Genomic DNA, 17037 nt, shown 5'->3' with positions numbered 1-17037 from the left:
TTGCTGTCTGAGTTCCTGGGTGGTAGATAGGAGAGATAAAATACGATAAACATCCTTCCTAAGTCATAGAGACTCACTGTCACTAGCGTAGCTAGAGGGGGCAGTTCACCCCAGGCAGCACTTTTATGGTGGGGGGGGGCCACATCACTTTTCTGTCTGCTGTAGGCAATATGTATTTTTTGTAGGGGTCCGGAGGCAGCAAACTAAAGGGCTGCCCCCAGGTGGCACACACTCTATGTTAGTGCTCGTAGGGCCAGTCTCCCAGTTTTCATGGTGCTTATATCCTTACCACCCCCCTCATCCTTGGACGGAATGCCTGACCATCGCAGTATTACTCAGCTGAGTGAACTGGAGCAACGTGAAATGAAGTGTCTTGCTCAAGAACTCACTGCATCAGCCAATCCAGGAATCAAAACCACAATTTTGCGATCGAGTCCCACACCCTAACCACTAAGCTATCCACCTCAACTTGTGGGTTAGACATAACCCATTGCCCAGTTTAGAGACATCCTGGCTGACAAAGACAATCTTTCCTTAGAAGAGAGGGACAGGTTGCTAAGATGGTAAGAAACTGGCATAAGGTGAGTAACCAACTAGGTAATACCTTAATGACAGTTTTAATGGACAGTGGTCAACCATATAATACCACAATGACATTTGTAGTGGACTATTTGGTGGAGAAAAATAAGTGAACTTAGTTTAGTTTAATGAGGGGTGACACTGGACAAAGCAGGGTTGGTATCAGCTTGTGTGTGTGTAAATGTGAGTGCATGTGTTAGTGTGATACTGTAAATTGAAAAAAACACTAACCTTGATAGAGTTAATACTCCCTGTACTTTGTTGTAGAATACCCTGTGTTCAATCTTGGCCTTGATTACGAGGTTGGATATTTGGGGTTTTGTATTGATGAACATGATATAGTAGTTCTACTCTTTATATACGTAATGTTTAAACATTCTTGTTTACCTTATACTTAATACATCCGGTTGGGTCCATATCTCTTCTAAACACATATTTCAATGATAATTATGATGTCTTACCAATCCTTCTCTTCAGGAGATCCCTCCCACTAACTTTTTTCTATGGGCCACCTTTAACTCAAGTAAATCCAACACAGATCCTAATTAACTGTCTTCGGCCACAAATGACTGACAGAATTAAACAGTGTCTTTAATGAGATCAAAATTAATTGGGAGGGTTCGTTTGATTTCAAAATAGCCCTGTACTGCACCCAGCTCCTTAGTAGCCTTGGGAAGTGTGTGGAATGGGCTGTGGGTGAGGGAAGTGGAGGTGTGGTTGAGTGGAGGTGTGGTTGAGTGAAGGTGTTGATCTCTGAGATACACTAAGGGTCAGAGAGGAGCAAACTAATATTGACAAAATATATTGTTTTAATATCAGGTTTCACTCGATCAATGCAGTGTACGTGTGTGTGTGTGTGTGTGTGTGGTGTCTGTGGACTTGAATATGTGTAGATGTGATAGTGTTGTATGTGTGTGTATGTCTGTAATTGTAGTTGTATATGTATGTGTAGATGTGTTTGTAATAGAGCTCTATATGCGTGTGTAACCGATATGTGCATGTGTTTATAATAGATATGTGTGTTTGTAACAGATATGTGTGTGTGTGTGTTTGTAATAGATACACTTGTATGTGTGTGTGTTTATAATGGGTGCATGTGCTTGTAATAGACGTGTGTGTGTGTGTGTGTGTGTGCTTATAATAGACATGTATGTGTTTTTATAATAGATATGTGTGTAGGTGTAAATCATGGACTCTGGAAGGCAAGGAGAAAATACAGGCACTCTATTAAAGAGATAAAACCTAATTTGAATTACTATTTTGATGTTGTTGCTGCTATTAGTGGCAGAGTTGACAGTGGTATTAGTAGAGACATTATTAATGGTCTTGGCTGTTAGTAGTACAAGGGTGGGATCAGTATAGTGCTGTTGGTGATTGACATAGTGGGGGGGGGGCATTGGTGTTGCTGATAAAACCATTGTTTATCTTTTACTTGTTTCAGTCATTAAACTGCAGCCATGCTGGGGCACCACCTTGAAGAATTTTAGTCAGCCGATTCAACCCCAGAATTTATTATTATTATTATTATTATTATTATTATTATTATGTTGTAGCACCTGGAGTATATTCTGTCACTCGCTTATGTTGAACTGCTAAGTGATGGGGATATAAACATACCAACACCAGTTGTCAAGTGGTGGTGGAAGACAGTCATAAGGGGACGGACACACACACATCTCAAAGGTTAGGTAGAGAGAGGAAAAATAGATGAAAACAGAACGGACAGAAAAAGGAGAGTAAAACACAACACAAGGAACATTCGCAGCTGATTTTCTCATCAGTTGGTTTCCAAAATCTCTTAGTGCTTTCACACTATTTAAAGCTAAGACCACTGTTATCAATGGCAGCACCAGAGCATTTAGGAAGGGCATCCAGCTGTAGAAACTCTGCCAGATCAGATTGGAGCCTGGTGCAGCCATCCAGTTCAACAGTCCTCAGTCAAATTGTCCAACCCATGCTAGCATGGAAAGTGGACGTTAAACGATGATGATGATGGTGTGTGTGTGTGAGACAGGCTTCTATCAGTTTCCATCCACTTACAAGGCTTTGGTTGGCCTAAGGCTATGGTAGAAGACACTTACCCAAGGTTCCACAGAGTGGAACTGAACTCAGAACCATGTCGTTGGAAAACAAATTCTTACCGCACAGTCATGCCTGTGCCATTATTGCGGTGGTGGTGGTGGTGTTTGGTGAATCAAATGCAGAGTAAAACAGAACTATGTCTTACTTCCTGTCTGCTCTAATGTTCTTTAATCTTTCATATAACTTGTTGTTGTTGTTGTTGTTTTTGTTGTTGGTGGTGGTAGTAGTGGTGGTGGTGGTGGTGTTGGTGGTGGTTATGGTGTTGTTGATGTGATTATTCCATCATCAAATGTAATTATTGTCTAATAGAGCGGATAATTATCTAAATGACTTCAACATTTCTGCATTGTTGGTAGGTTAAAGCATGGGTAACATGGAACTACCACCACACCACTACACTCACTTAACCCTCTTACTATACCTCTTGTTGATTCGTTGATGCGTATGGGTTAACTATGAGTAACATAGGACCACCACATCCACACTACCTAACTCCCTTACTATACAATTTGTTGGTTGACATGGGTATGTAGGTTGGTTTAACAATGGGTACTATAGGAGCACCACAACACTACCTAACTCTCTTACTATAACCACTGGTTTGTTGGTTGATGGGTGGGTGGGTTAATTATGGGTATTGTGGGACCATTACGATCATACCATACTATTTAACTCTCTGTCCCCTACTGTCTAAGTTAAGAGGTTCAAAAAAAGATCTACAAATTTGTGCACCCTAACACACACCATATGCTTTTTATGTGATTGCTCAGTCTGTTGAAATAGCAGCCAAATCTTCCTCAAATCACACCTAATCATCAAATAACACAACAGGTAGGCAATATTGGATGATGTAGATATAGAGCATGCTACATAAAGCTTACACCACATGTGTGTAAAAATGTATAACTCATGTTTTATAAGGTTCACTCCACATGTAGATGTGGTGGAATGGCGTATTTGAGCATTTTATATTTGTCCTGTTTACATGAATGTCAAAGCTGTGGCCATTTTTTTCTGGCATAATTTATACAGTACTAAGTACTCAATATGTCCTTTCTATTTTAAGGTGGAAAGTTGTGATGTGAGGGAAATTTGGTTACTATTTCTAGCAAGTGGAGACAATCCCATTGAAGCTGCTTTTAAATGACAGTAGAAAAAAAAAAGTAACGTGTCCAGTCTACCACACAACCACCCTTACTTAGATCTCTACATGTCAGTATGTTCAGTCAGGTTCTTGCTCTGACCTAAGTTGTTCTGGATTGCCTATCTACCAATGCACCGGAGGTCTGCTCAACAGCAATTAAAAATCTTAAAGTTGTTTTTACAATAGCACGTGGGTTGTGGTATTACACCTCCATATTATCTTCATGGATTAGTGGAAGTGACTCACTAGAGGACTAGGGATCAGTCGAATTTTAGCTAATAATATCTGAAATACAAGGAAGCTGATAAAAGTCTGTGTCAGTAACACCGATAATAAAATCTGAAGAAGTTTGTAGGGCTCATAAGACCTTAATGCCAATTTTCAGGGTTTGTTTACACTCCTAATACCAAATGGCACTTATGAGTTCTTTCAATATTTCAACTTATGAATGAAGTTTACCATTTATTAGGGACCAGAGAGGTGATGATTGGATGATTTTGTGGGTTTATAGTAAGGATTAGGGGCCAATATGACATTTGAGTGTTGGAGTAGATATGCTAGGGAGCAGACAGGTGATGGTTGAGTGTTGTTGAGATTTGCAATAAAGGTTAGTGGCCAGAGAAGGGATATTTGATGGTTGCTGATTTATTGGGAGGATTTAGAGACTAGGCAGGTATGTTTGGATGTTGTTGTTAGTTTGTAGTATGGATTGGGGTCGAGACACACAGTATTTGAGTATGATATAGATTTGTTGTGATGGATCAAGAAATGGTTAACCCTTTGAGTCTGTAACACCGGTTTACCAGTGGATGGCTTATTTTTCTCTATGCTGTAGCACCAGTTGACTGCCAGGTATATGGTAAAGTAAGGTTCAGAAGGTCAGGGCTCAAAGGGTTAAGGACCAGTCAAGATATGATGGCACAAGAATTGATTAAGGTCCCAATCACAAGAATTGATTAAGGGCCCCATGTTGAGGAAAGGAAGCAAGATAATTAGGTTTAACAGTTGTTGCTTTTGTTGTTATTGTTGTGGTAGTGTTTTGTTTCCAGATGAGCTGAAATCACCAAAGATCATATCATGGCACATACAATTCACAAGACAACAGTGAAGTAAATAGTTTAGTAGCAGGGGTCTGCTTTGAGGATGAAGTCAGGCAGCAAGCCGATGTATCAAGGGAAGTAATTATAGACAGTTTTGTGAAAGGTCACTGATTGTAGGTCAACCAACTTGTGAAGGATGAAATATTGTGGGTGTGGAAATAAAGGAGAGGGGAACTTAATGCAATTTTTGGGGTAGGAGAGAAAATTTAAGACAAGTTGTTATTTAACCGCAGGTCAGTCCTGAGCCAGCGGATTTATAATAATGGAAACTATTCCAGTAATATCCATACTGATTTTGTATATCTTGGATTACTTTGTCCAATAGGACCTTCAAGGGAATTTGATTGTTATTTCTAACAGGTTAAACCACTGAATAGAGGCTCCTCCAATTCCAAAAGAAAGTTGAGGGAGCATGAGGGCTTCTTTCTGCATAGCTGTCTACTGAAATGATCATGTGTGTGTGTGTGTGTGTGTGTGTGTGTGTGTAGGTATGACTTTGTAGTTAAGAACTTCTCCTCTCAACTATGTAGTTTCAAGTTCAGTTTCACTATGCAGCACCTTGGGCAAGTGTTTTCTACTATAGCCCCAGGTCAACCAATGCCTTGCGAGTGGATTTGATTGATGGAAACTGCATGGAAGCATGTCTTATATGTATGTGTGTGTGTTGCCCGACTGTGTTCCTATTCCTGTGACTTTGCCATTTGACAAAAGTGATCAATAGAGTAAAAACCAGACCAGGGGTGATTTGTTCAACAAAACCCTCCAGGACAGTGCCCCAGTATAGCTGCAGTTCAATGGCTGAAACAAGTAAAAGAATGGGCAATAGAAGCACACACACACACACACACACACACACACACACACACACACACACACATATATATATATGTATAAACACACATACATGTGTGTGTGTATTCAGTGACTCAAGGCGTTGAGAGTTTTGTGTATTGAAATTTGATAATAGCAGTGCACAACACTCTTAACCATTACATCTGAATAAAATATGTACAATTTTTATATACTGAGTCTTGTTTGTTTCAACAAGCCTTCACACGTACAAAAATACTTAACTTGAACATCTACTCACTCCCTTGACCTGATCAGTGGGAAAGAAACTGCAAAATCTCTGGCCACTGACCTCTTCCTCAAGGCCAATATATGTATGTATACATGCATTGTGACAGCACATGACCTAGTAGTTAGGGTGTTACACTCAAAATTGCAAGATCATTGCTCTGTGAACACTTTGACACCTGTCATGTTGCACACCATGCACCTGTATAGGTACTGTTAATTTGCTAGAGAGAGCAGGCTAATTGTACAGCACAGATATTTGATCACTATTTCAAATCGTCTGTGCAGCAAGTTGTTCAGTAGCAAGTTGCAGAATGCTCGTGACTGTCATAGCTTGCTTTATGACCTAATGAACACAGATAAAACTCCAGAGTAGCTAGAAACTGACTCAAACAAAATAAGGATATTACTAATCTTCACTATAGACACAGGCGTGGCTGCGTGGTCAGAAGACAGAGAGCTGGCAGAAACGTTAGCACGCCAGGCGAAATGCTTAGCAGTATTTCGTCTGCCCTCAACGTTCTGAGTTCAAATTCTACCGAGGTTGACTTTGCCTTTTATCCTTTCAGGGTCGATGAAATAAGTACCAGTTACGCACTGGGGTCAATGTAATTGACTTAATCCCTTTGTCTGTCCTTGTTTGCCCCCTCTATGTTTAGCCCCTTGTGGGCAATAAAGAAATAAGAAGCTTGCTTCCCAGCCACATGGTTCTGGGTTCAGTCTCACTATATGGCTCCTTGAGCGAGTGTCTTCTACGATAGCCTCATGCCGACCAAAGCCTTGTGAGTGAATTTGGTAGATGGAAATTGAAAGAAGCCCATCATATATATATGTGGGTGTGTGTGTGTGTCTTTGTGTTTGTCCCTCACTATCAATTGACCACCAGTGCTGGTATGTGTATGTCTCCCTACCTTAACGGTTCTGCTAAAGAGACCAGTAGAATTAGTATTAGGCTTTAAAAGAAATAAAATAAGTATTAGGACTTTCAAGGTGGTGCCCCAGCATGGCCGCAGTCTAATGACTGAAACGAGTAAAAGATAAAAGATCCAGTATTGAGTATTCTTTGAGTGTGGTTGGATGGATAGATAGACAGATTGATGATTAGCTATGATTGTATAATCTATGTGGTAAGTGGCTTGCTTACCAACCACATAGTTACAGGTTCAGTCCCACTGTGTGACACCTTGGACAAGTGTCATCTACTATAGTCTCGGGCTGACCAGAGCCTTATAAGTGGATTTGGTAGATGGAAACTGAAAGAAGCCCGTCATATATATGTGTGTGTGTGTGTTTCTGTTTGTACCCCCACCATCGCTTGACAACCAATGTCTATGTGTTTACGTCCCCGTAACGTAGTGGTTCGGCAAAAGAGATCGATGGAATAAGTACTAGGCTTACAAAGAATAAGTCCTGGGGGTTGATTTGTTTGACTAAAGGCGGTGCTCCAGCATGGTCGCAGTCAAATGACTGGAACAAATAAAAGAATGTAACCAATTATTGTATCAAGGTACCGTCACTAATTCTTATTCATGATTGATTCTTATAAATTTCCCCATTAGCAGAAATTATCAGAGCAAATCAATTTGTATTAAGAACTAGTCAAGTAAGCGATAGGTACCTGATCTTTGACTCCCGTGATTACTAAGGGGGTCACTCAGTTAAAAATATACCACACCCAACTCCATAGCTCTAGAGAGAGAGTTCTTCTACAAATTAGCTCAATGTGCTAGAAATAGCAGCCAAATCTCTTTTTAAAGAGAGGGCACATATGATCAAGTTTTCAATACATGTTCTGAATAAAAGATAGGGTGGTCATAATTGGGCCGCCTTTGATCATAGGCAGGATCAAGGCAGGCACACACATATAGTCATGTACGTATATAATTATACAAGTAGATGGATTATTACGTACATCACCATTACAAACATTCCTACACAAACAAACAGACACATACGCACGCACGCACACACTAAAATAGACATACACATACATATTGTATAATATACTACAATCAGGTAGGGCTGTGAGGCGTAACAACAGTATGTGTGTATGTGTTGAAATACTGTCACACATTTCCACTGTATAGTCACAACACGCACTCAAATTCCTGTTCACAGTTGCATATATATATATGCCTGTGTGTATACATATACACACACACACACACACACACACACACACATTGAGTAAAACATTCTTAGCTGCCGGAGTGAGTGGTGTATGAAAGATGGGGAGGAGGAGGAGGTGGTGGTGTCTGTGACGACCGTGTGAACTGAGGAGGAAATGTTGAGATATGTGACGGAGGAGTAGTGGTAGGTATTGTCGGCAGGGACATATAAAGAAGTAGTGAGAGAGAAAGAGAGCAACAGGATACACGAGGAGAGGGTGGTGTGGAGTGAGAGAAGAGTAAACATGTAAATAAGGAGACAGAGACATATAGAAACTAATGAAAGAAGAGGGAGAGAGAAAGAAGGGTTGTACGAAAATCAAAGACACAACTCCTTCCCTCTCTCAGTTTATTATTAAGTATTATAATACTTTATAGCACGTTTGACTGCTGGCTAGGTTAGCTGGACAGCAAGTACCTGGTGCTGTAGGGTAACCAGCAGACACACGTGTACTACAGACTACACATACACACACATATTTATATACATACACACACACATATATATAGATATATATATATACACACACGCATACACGCACATAGGACGAGGATTAACTGTCCGGACGAGTGTACAACAACTGGATATTGAACTCGCGTATCTAATGCAATGCCTTTGGAATTATTAAGATTTCAGTGGTTACATAATTCCCGCGTGATATTTACCTGGGGAAGGGTATCCAGTGTGGCGCCACCCTAACGGGTGGGTATTGTTTAAAAGGTAGGTTTGTCTTTTACTTCTCTCACCCTAAATTTGACAACCGTTTCTTCACGTCATTTCTATCCAGACGACAACATTTCTGATATCGCTTCTTTCTGTCTGTGTTGGAATGTGGTGGCTACATATATATATATATATATATATATATATATATATATATATATATATATACACACACAAATACAACAACAACAATCATACTGCTGTGTGCATGTGTGTTTGTGTTTTATCTGTATATATATGCACTCTTATAACGAATGTATGTATAACAAGTATATCTATATAATAAATGTATCAATGTACAAAAGCATTTTACAAACTCTTTTGTTCTGATATATTGAGCGGGTAAGTTGTTTTTTAGCCCCGGGTCAGCCGTAATCAAGCAGGCCTATGATCAAAAGCATTCCAGTCATGATCGTCCCTTTCTTATAGAAGTATGTCCATAGTTGTGGTCTCTTATGTGTGTCCTTACTGGGTTTTATTTTAAGAGAGATTTGACTGTTGTTTCTGGCAGTTCAGATCATCCTACAGAGGCTTCTTCGTTGGTTGGTGATAAATCCCCTTGTTAGTGGGATGTACGTGTGTATACGCACACACACACACACACACACACATATATATATATATACACACGCGCGTATGTGTGCATTGTATACGCGAAAAAAGTATTGTAATGTGTCAGCAATAATCAAGCTGTGTATACATACATATGTTTGTGTGTTTTGTCTGTATAAATGTGTCTATACTCAGTAACTAGTATATCTACTATACACACTAGAGTTGTACAGGCGTAACAAATTGTAAATGTATTAAGATGTGTAACACACACACACACACACACACACACATGTGTATTTATTGGTGGGGTAGTTATTGGAAGGTATAAAGTCAATTTATAGGTGTAATATATAGAGCCGCGAGTGTGTTCTGCGTGTATAGCTATTTGCAATAATCACGCATCCACGGAGCTATGACAAGTGAAAATATTGCTTGTTCGGAAGTGCTCACCTGTGAAAAACTACTATTCAGGGAGTTTGGTCAGCCTGTTGCTGTTCGTTAGTGGGACGCACCGAGTCGCACCTGTTCAGTGTGTTTTATGTCGACACTTGAGTAGTGATGGGGGCGGGGCAGTGTTGATCCGGACTACACACACACACACACACACAATTATACACATTCTAATTGTAATTTTGTGTAATTCAGATATTAGGACTTACATTTTTTTTTCCTAGTTATTTAATCGTAGTTCAGTTTTTGATCAAGTAGATCTATGATTAAAGACAATCCAGTCGTGACTATTCCATATTTTTTTATGGTTAACTAGGACTTCATTATCCAACATGTCCTCTTTTGGTGATGTTCTATTTGAAATAGCAGCCAAATTTCCCTAAAATCACATCACTCCTTACTGAAGGAATCAACACATTAGATAATGGATTCTTATCTCTAAAAAAAGGCAAGATGGTCACATGTAATTATTTTAACCATAAACCTGCTCGACAAGGACTGACGTAGGGTTAAACTGTAAGTGTACAACAGCTATCACTGTACATGTCAAGTGCATTGCCACTACCAATCATGTTGAACTACAAGACAACAATATACAAATAGGAAGGATGGTCACATTTTGAATGTGGTTGATTGTATGTCTGAAGCAGGGCTGACCTAGGTTTTAAACTACAGCATGGCATTATGTCATAAGTCAACAAGACTCATTGGTCACATTTTGAGTGTCTTGGATAACAGGTCACATTTGGACTGTCTCTGACCACAGGTCTGTTGGATTAAATTTGGACTGCTTTTTATCACGTCTATTGGTTCACAGATCACATCTGTTGAATCACATCTGGAAGGTCTGTTGTAGTGCACCTGAGCACTGTATACAATAATTTCATTATTATTATTATTATCATTAACGTCATCTCCTTCATTGGACGCGAAACTCAGCTTGCGAAGACTTATTGGGGCAAGCGAAATCGGGATGGCACCTGTGCCCAGCGTCGCCTTTCTGGCACTTGTGCCTGAGACATGTGTAAGGATTTTCAAGCGAGATCGTTGCCAGTGCCCCTGCGGGTGGCACATAAAATACACCATTTTGAGCGTGGCCGTTGCCAGTACCGCCTGACTGGCCTTCGTGCCGGTGGCACGTAAAAAGCACCCACTACACTCTCTGAGGGGTTGGTTTTAGGAAGGGCATCCAGCTGTAGAAACTCTGCCAGATCAGATTGGAGCCTGGTGTAGCCATCTGGTTTCACCAGTCCTCAGTCAAATCGTCCAACCCATGCTAGCATGGAAAGCGGACGTTAAACGACAACGATGATGATGATTATTATTATTATTATTATTATTATTATTATTATTATATCAGTTGTAGGCAAACTGCAGCCCACAGTTTCTGAACGGCACACATGATGAAAATTTACTTTGAATTTTTAGTTGTGTGATCCATCTGATGATGATCCACATCTCATCTGGCCCACTTCTCAAAAAAGATTACTCAGGTTTGCTCTCTATGTGGTTGCCTTACCTGCTGGAAAAAGAGCAGGCTTAGCCTTCATATTATTCACTAATATCTTGAAAAGGAGGGACATGTTGAATAATTTGTTCTTGAAAACTACATTGTCTCTGAAAGTGAGACTCATTGGTCACATTTTGAGTGTCTTGGATAACAGGTCACATTTGGACTGTCTCTGACCACAGGTCTGTTGGATTTAATCTGGACTGCTTTTTATCATGTCTGTTGGTTCACAAATCACATCAGTTGAATCACATCTGGAAGGACTTTAATCACGTATCTACTGCATTATACTTGACAACAGCAAAAACATTCTTCTCTGCATCCCTCACACCACATCCAAACTTGTAATCATACAGTTTATTAGGGTGGTGGGCTGGTGATGATGGTGGGGTTTAACCAACATTGGCAATTTTTTTTTTTTTTTAATTGCTCTAAAGAAAGATGCTGTTCCCACAACCTTCATAGTTCTTATAACAGCAGATGGGGGGTGGGGGTGGATATGAGGAATGCACCAGTTGTTCTAACCAGAGGATTTAGTTCAAATTCCTCCAAGATCAGCTTTGTCTTCCATCATTTCATAGTCGATAAAATAAGTACCAGTTGGTGACTGGGTTCAATGTAATAAAAGTAGCCCTTCTCCAAAAATTGCTGGTCTTGTGCCAAAATGTGAAACCGATATATGTATGGGATTGGGACACAGTTTATATATCCTGCTTCAGTACTGGGGTTGTGGAGAAATTAGTAAGAGAAAAGAACCCCGCTCTCATTTTCCTTTTTCTTCTTACCCCAATCCTTTCAAACATTCACCCCTTCTACACCCCTTCACCTGCTATTTCACATGAAACTCTTGATTAGTATTACATTTAAATTAACTACAGGTATCCTGTGTATTCCCACCCTATTGACTTGCCTTTCATCTTTCCCAGGGTGGTGGTAGGAATGTAACTGAAATACTGTATCACCCAAGTACTGTGGCTTTTGTGCCTCAATCAGAAATTATTACTACTACTACTAATAATAATAATAATAATATTCATGTTGCTATTGCATTCATGATGTTCTTTTATAATAAACCCTGGCTGTGGACCCAGATACCCTGACTGTTGACTGTAGGAGTTTATGGAATGTATTAGTCACAGAGTGTGTGTGTATATATATATATATATATATATATATATATATATATATATATATATCACAGTGTATGGCAGTGTGCTTGATCTAGTGTGTGTATACCATGTGTTTAGTTGGACCTTCTTTCCCTGTGTATGCTTGTAAACAGGTGTTCTCTTTCTGTATGCGTGTGTGTGATAAGATCACAAGTCAATGTTGTTTATAGTTTAGATTTGAACTTTCTTCCTAGATTACAGAAGGTGGGGTGAGTCAGCTCCAGTATCCCTTTGATGAATTGAGGATGTCGCAGAAAGGGTCAATTTGTGTACTCCTTTATTAAATATTTGATGTTTCATAGAGGTCAGTTTCATTGATGTTGCAAAGGGGTCAATTTAAGGGATGTGTTATGCTTTTTAAATGAGTTTTACATAGGTGAGTTCTACAAATGTTCCTATTTACATCTAAATTAGGGTTTCTCATCTAATTGATCCCTTTTCCTCTCCGTAACAGGACACCGAACCCTGTAGTAGGTATATTTATCGTCATCATCATTGAGAAGGAGAGAGACAAATATATGCCTTACTCCCTTATCTGGTGGTCAATGAGGAAACTTGGGATAGAAGAATGGTTAGTGAGAGCTGTGCGAGCCATGTACAGAGATGCTGCCAGTAAGGTGAGGGTTGGAAATGAGTACAGCAATGAATTCCGGGTAGAGGTAGGGGTCCACCAAGGTTCCGTCCTCAGCCCCCTATTATTTACCATAGTCCTCCAGGCAATCACAGAGGAGTTCAAGACAGGTTGCCCCTGGGAGCTCCTCTATGCTGATGACCTTGCCCTAATTGCGGAGTCACTATCAGAACTAGAGAAGTTTCAGGTGTGGAAGCAAGGTCTAGAATTGAAGGGCCTTAGAGTCAACCTAGCTAAAACCAAAATCCTAATAAGTAGGAAGGTAGATAAAACACAAACCCCTTCAGGTAGATGGCCCTGCTCAGTATGTAGAAAAGGAGTAGGTAGTAACTCTATAAGATGTACCCGGTGCAAGCTATGGACACATAAGAGGTGCAGCAACATCAAAGGCAGGTTAACTAGCAAGTTAGTTTTTGTTTGTGGCAGATGTTCAGGTGCAATAAAGACTGCAAACAAACAGGAAACAACTTCTATCTCATTCCAGGGTGAAAAACTAGAGGTAGTCGATAGCTTCCGCTATCTGGGCGACCAAGTTAGTAGTGGGGGTGGGTGCGCTGAAAGTGTAGCTGCTAGAATAAGAATAGCCTGGGCAAAGTTTAGAGAGCTCTTACCCCTGCTGGCGACAAAGGGACTCTCACTCAGAGTAAAAGGCAGACTGTATGACGCATGCGTACGAACAACCATGCTACATGGCAGTGAAACATGGGCTGTAACTGCTGAGGACATACGTAAGCTCGCAAGGAATGAAGCCAGTATGCTCCGTTGGATGTGTAATGTCAATGTGAATACCCGTCAGAGTGTAAGTATCTTGAGAGAAAAGCTGAACATTAGAAGCATCAGTTGTGGCGTGCAAGAGAGACGATTGCGCTGGTATGGACATGTGGTGAGAATGGAGGAGGATAGCTGCGTGAAAAAGTGCCACACCCTAACAGTTGAGGGAACCCGGGGAAGAGGTAGGCCCAGGAAGACCTGGGCTGAGGTGGTGAGGCAAGACCTTCGTACATTGGGCCTCACCGAGGCGATGACTACGGACCGAGACCTTTGGAAATGGGCTGTGCGTGAGAAGACGCGGCAAGCCAAGTAAGATCGTTGCCAGTGCCCCTGGACTGGTTCTTGTGCGGTTGGCACATGAGATGCACCATTTTGAGCGTGGCCATTGCCAGTACCGCCTGACTGGCTCCTGTAGGATTTTCGAGCGAGATCGTTGCCAGTGCCCCTGGACTGGCTTGTGCGGGTGGCACATAAAAGACACCATTTCGAGCGTGGCCGTTTTCGTGCGGGTGACACGTAAAAGCACCCACTACACTCTCTGAGTGGTTGGCGTTAGGAAGGGCATCCAGCTGTAGAAACTCTGCCAAATCAGACTGGAGCCTGGTGTTGCCATCCGGTTTCACCAGTCCTCAGTCAAATCGTCCAACCCATGCTAGCATGGAAAGCGGACGTTAAACGATGATGATGATGATGATGATGATGATAAAGACATGTAACATCAACCAACAATGAGGGAGCTGCTATGTATGATCACTGAATCTGCTAGAAATAGCAGTGAAATCTTCCTTGGATCACACACTGCTCTTTTTAATGATAGACTGACACATTGGACAATGTAGACGTAGAGTATATCTGAATAAAATGCAACATGATGGTCATGGCTAGAATTCCTTTGATAACAGGTGTGCTTAATCAGTGCTTACCTGGGATTAAAAAGCAAACACTGATGTGCTAATGGCCAGGTTTGAACTCAAAACCTTCCTGTAACAATATTCCAATGAGTGAAGTATGCAGTTTTAGGATACAGATTGTTACCTCTTTATATGATCTGTCTTCCTTAGATGTCCGTGACTCTATCCATTCTTAAGTAGTTATTATTCTGACTTGGTTGGATAGACAGCTCCAGCTTGGCCAAACATGTCACTCCAGCTTGAACTGATTTCAGTCAAGGAGTGGAGAAGCTTCTGGGTGTTGTGTCATTGACTTTTGTGCATTCTCATTACCCAGAATATCACTGTCAAAACCCCACCATCCTCATACCCACCATCTCCACCACCAGATGGTTATGGTAGCCAAGCAACTAGACAGAACCCCAGAAAAAACAACTTCCATACATATACCATGCTTGCTCTTACTTAAGGACTATACTTCACATATTACAGTTGTTAATGGTATGGAGTACAGTATGACAGTTTGGACATATTGTGCTCTTTCCACTGTGTTATTGATATAGACTACTGTGTGACAGTTTGGACATGTATTCTCTTCACTGTCTATTGTACATATCATCATCTAACATCTGTGTCCCTTGCTGGCATGGGTTGGACAGTTTGATAGGAACTGCTGTGTCCAAGAACAACATTGAGCACCAGTGTCAGCTTTGGCTTGTTCTTTTATGGCTAGGTGCCCTTCTTAACACCAGCGTTTTTACAACATGGACAGGGTGTCACCTTGCAGTTCACAGGACTCTGAGCCCTGGAGTAGATGGTGGGTGGTCTGCTTCATGCTAGGGGACAAGGGGATTACTCTGAGGGAAAGGGTGCAGAGCAGGTTCCTGCAGAAGGATCTGCATGTCTACTGATAAAAGAAGAGTACAGTGTGACAATTTGGACATGTACTCTTTCCCATGTTCACAGTATATATGACAGTGGTTATTGGTACAGAGTATGATTTAGTAATCTGGACTTGTTGTACTCTTTCTACTGTCTACTATATATGCTTTATCTTGTCAACCTCAGAAGGATGACAGGTAAATTTGAATTAGACAAGATTTGAACTCAGAACATAAAGTTACATAAACTATACAGCAGTTATGTCTATCGGTATCTTGAGATCCACCATCTTTGATGATGTTAGTGCTGGTGATGGTAATGATAATGGTGAATGTGATAATGTTGCTGGCAATAGTGTTGGTAACGATAAGGTTGGTATTGATGATAATGTTGGCGATTATAATATTGGTGATAATAATATGAATGTTAAGTTTTGGTTCCAGTGTGTGTTGCTTACGGCCAAGCATGATTAAACAGACCTATTAGTAAAGCCACTCCAGCGATGACCATCACGTTTTGCATAGCTGTTATTAAATAGTCCAATGGGATGTTAAATGATGATGATGATGTTCCTTATCTTTTGAAGACAGTTGCATGAAAAACAAAAATAAATGTTAGCATATTTATGAAGAGCTCTAATAAAGCTGAAACATGTCCACAGTTGTCTCCCATATATACTGAAATGATTTAGATAATAACTAATCATTAATCTAATTATTTCTGATTAAGTTTAACTAAAGTTCGCCACATGAAGCATGTTAACGTTGACTTAACTATTGTTTATTCATGGCGTCTCTGAATGATTAAATCCTTTCTTGTTTTGTTTTTTAATGTCAACTAACATCTCGACTTGTTGGTGAGGAAACTGGATGAAATGTTGTACTCCTCTCCTCCTAATAAAGGAATTGGTAGCTCTTGTAATTATTCCTCTTGCTGTGTCCTTAATTAACAAACCAATAGCTCTTGTAATTATTCCTCTATTTGTTCAAGAATAAATGACACCATTGGTTGCTGTTAGTTTATCCATAACATAATACTTTCTATGGAAAATGTCAGTAAAATTGTTAGGTTGCTTACCACAATGATGACCAAGTTGTTGGTTTGCTAATGGTGTTAATTATAAGGTACTAAGAAATAACTGATTAGAGATTAATAACAGTGAATTAATTGTATTGAACTAGGCAATATATTTTGCATGAACCTACATGATTGAGTTCAGAGGGAGATTAGGTAGAGATAAGTGACTCACAGGAAGTAGTATTGAAATATTTATGTCAGAGGTCAGAGGTCATGAGTTTATTCAGT

The 17037-nt window shown here is 40.3% G+C and overlaps 1 protein-coding gene across 17 annotated transcripts in view; it reads left to right on the top strand.

Moving 5' to 3' along the window:
- LOC106877701 (rho GTPase-activating protein 23) overlaps positions 1–17037 on the top strand; it is a 372660-nt gene that overhangs the window by 221288 nt on the left and 134335 nt on the right. For 2 of the 17 annotated variants that reach the window (XM_089357941.1, XM_014926657.3), the window contains exon 1: positions 8525–8871. The exons of the other annotated variants lie outside the window; for them this stretch is intronic. The gene's annotated coding sequence lies outside the window, so the exon portion shown is untranslated. Of the gene's footprint in view, positions 1–8524; positions 8872–17037 lie in introns of those variants that run through there. 17 annotated transcript variants of the gene reach the window in all.

The sequence above is a fragment of the Octopus bimaculoides genome, chromosome 9 (genome assembly GCF_046866305.1).
Source record: "Octopus bimaculoides isolate indiv1 chromosome 9, ASM4686630v1, whole genome shotgun sequence".
In the NCBI taxonomy this organism is placed as follows: domain Eukaryota; kingdom Metazoa; phylum Mollusca; class Cephalopoda; order Octopoda; family Octopodidae; genus Octopus; species Octopus bimaculoides.
Note: the sequence above shows the minus strand (reverse complement) of the source record. Positions and strands in the feature narration are given on the sequence as shown.